The sequence below is a fragment of the Rhinopithecus bieti genome, unplaced genomic scaffold (genome assembly GCF_001698545.2).
Source record: "Rhinopithecus bieti isolate Rb0 unplaced genomic scaffold, ASM169854v2 scaffold_21649, whole genome shotgun sequence".
Taxonomy (NCBI): domain Eukaryota; kingdom Metazoa; phylum Chordata; class Mammalia; order Primates; family Cercopithecidae; genus Rhinopithecus; species Rhinopithecus bieti.
In genome coordinates this window covers 4,086,871-4,089,826 of record NW_016811584.1, presented here as the reverse complement: position 1 = coordinate 4,089,826, position 2,956 = coordinate 4,086,871, and the positions used below count along the sequence as shown (strand labels likewise).

Here is a 2,956-nt window from a genome sequence, read left to right as displayed (position 1 = left end):
GTATGTTTATTGCGGCACTATTCACAATAGCAAAGACTTGGAATCAACCCAAATGTCCATCTGTGACAGACTGGATTAAGAAAATGTGGCACATATACACCATGGAATACTATGCAGCCATAAAAAAGGATGAGTTTGCATCCTTTGTAGGGACATGGATGCAGCTGGAAACCATCATTCTTAGCAAACTATCACAAGAAGAGAAAACCAAACACCGCATGTTCTCACTCATAGGTGGGAACTGAACAATGAGGAAACTTGGATTCGGGAAGGGGAACATCACACACTGGGGCCTATCATGGGAAGGGGGGAGGCGGGAGGGATTGCATTGGGGAGTTATACATGATATAAATGATGACTTGATGGGCGCTGACGAGTTGATGGGTGCAGCACACCAACATGGCACAAGTATACATATGTAACAAACCTGCGCGTTATGCACATGTACCCTAGAACTTAAAGTATAATAAAAAAAAAAGTACAAAAATCAGTTGTATTCTATACACTTACAATGAAAAATCTGAAAATGAAGAAAACATTAATTTATCACAGCATCAGAAAATTAGGCCAGGTGTGGTGGCTCACGCCTGTAATCCCTAGCACTTTGGGAGGCTGAGGTGGGTGGATCACTTGAGTTCAGAAGTTCGAGGCCAGCCTGGCCAAGATGGTGAAACCCTGTCTCTACTAAAAATACAAAAAATAGCTGGGCATTGTGGTGTGTACCTGTAATCTCAGCTACTCGAGAAGCTGAGGAAGGAGAATTGCTTGAACCTAGGAGGTGGAGGTTGCAATCAGCCGAAATCGTGCCACTGCACTCCAGCCTGGGTGACAAAATGAGATTCTGTCTCGAGAAAAGAAAAGAAAAGATTGAGGAATAAATTTAACAAAGAAATGCAAAACTTGTACACTGAAAACTACCAAACATCATTAAAATTAATGAAGACCTAAATAAATGGAAGACATTACATGTTGGAAGACTTAATATTAAGATGACAATACTCCCCAGATTGATTGCCAAATTCAATACAATTGTTATTAAAATCTTGGGTTGGGCATAGTGGTTCACGCCTATAATCCTAGCACTTTGGAAGGCTGAGGTGGGCGAATCATGAGGTCAGGAGTTCAAGACCAGCCTGACCAACATAGTAAAACCTCATCTTTACTAAAAACACAAAAATCAGCTGGATGTGGTGGCGCATGCCCGTAATCCCAGCTACTCAGGAGGCTGAGGGAGGAGAATAGCTTGAACCCGGGAGGTGGAGGTTGCAGTGAGCTGAAATTGTGCCACTGCACTCCAGCTGGGTGAAAGAGTGAGACTCTGTCTCAAAAAATATATATATATATAGCTTGCCATTTTTAAAGAGAAATTGACAAGTTGATCTTACAATTCACATGAAAATTCAAGAAAACCAAAATAGTCAAAAACAAATCTTGCAAAAGAGGAGCAAAGTAGGCGGGCTCATACTTCCTGATCTCAAAACTTACTACAACGTCATAATAATCAAGATAGTGCAGTACTGACAGACATAAGTATGGATTTATAGATTCCTGGAATAGATTTAAGAGTACAGAAATAAACTCATGTATCTATAATCAATTGATTTTTCACAAGGGTGCCAAGACCATTGAATGAGGAAAGAATAAATCATCTTTTCAACAAATGGTGCTGAGACAATCCACATGCAAAACAATGAAGTTCTAGTTCTTCCTCATACCATTTATAAAAACTAATTCAAAATATCTTAAAGACCTAAACGTAAAAGCTAAAACTAAAACACAGAAGAAAATAGAAGTTTAAATCTTCATAACTTAGGGTCAGGACACGGTTTTTTGGCTATGACACCTATAGCCAAATATAGTCATATAGGTGTCAAAACCAAAGAAAGAAAAAATGGATAAATTTGTCTTCATCAAAATTATAAACCTTTGTTCCTCAAAAGATATCATCAAGAAAAGAAAAGACAATTCACAGAATGGGGAAAATTTGAAAATAATTTATCTGATAAGGGACTTGTATCATGAATACAGAGGCTTGTACCAAGGATAGGGGACTTGTATCAAGGGATTTGTATCAAGAACTCTTGACTTGTATCAATAATTTTTTTTAAAAAATATAGATTCAGGGGGTACTTATGCAGGTGTGTTACACAGGTGTATTGTGTAACGTGGGGGCTTGGGTTTCTAGTGAACCCATCACCCAAATAGTGAACATAGTACTCAATTTGTAGTTTTTCCAACCTTTGAGTCCCTCTGCCCCTCTCCCTTTAAAGTCCCCAGTGTCTACTGTTTCCACCCAAGAATATGTAAAGAACTTACAACTCAATAATAGAAAGACAAATCGCCAAAGGATTGGAATCAATATTTCTCCTAAGAAGATATATGGCCAATAAGCACATGGAAAGATGTTCAACATCATTAGTCACCAGAGAAATGCAAATCAAATCTACAATGAGAGAACACTTTACACACACTAGGATGGCTATAATAAGAAAAATGGGTAAGTGACAAGTACTGGCAAGAATGTGGAGAAATTGGAACTTTTACAATGTTTGGTGGGAATATAAAATGGTACAGATGCTTGGAAAACAGTTTGGCAGTTCCTGTAAAGATTAAACGTAGAGTTACCATATGACCAGCAATTCTACTCCTAGGTATACACCCAAGATAAATGAAAATATACGTTCACACAAAAATATGCCTATATTCTATCTATAGAAAGGGCATCTCCTTTTCACTGGCAGTTTTCCTCTGTATCAGTCACAGCTTCCAGTTGCAAGCAACAGAAACTGAAACAGAAGATTATTCTTAATAGCCAAAAGTGGAGGAAAATCTCAAATATCCATCAACTGAGGATAAGTTAGATAATGCAGTAAATCCACACAATGGACTATTATTCAGCAATATAAAGGAATGAAGTGCTAAAACATGCTAAAAGATGATAAACCTTGAAAACATT

At 37.9% G+C, this 2,956-nt stretch overlaps 1 long non-coding RNA gene across 1 annotated transcript in view; it reads right to left on the bottom strand.

Annotated features, from left to right (window-relative positions):
* The window catches only part of LOC108543631 (uncharacterized), a 10,101-nt gene extending 9,335 nt beyond the window's left edge, over positions 1 to 766 (bottom strand). Inside the window, exon 1 of the long non-coding RNA XR_001889631.1 lies at positions 724 to 766. This is a non-coding gene — a long non-coding RNA (uncharacterized LOC108543631). The remainder of the gene's footprint in view (positions 1 to 723) is intronic.
* Positions 767 to 2,956: the final 2,190 nt, after the last annotated feature.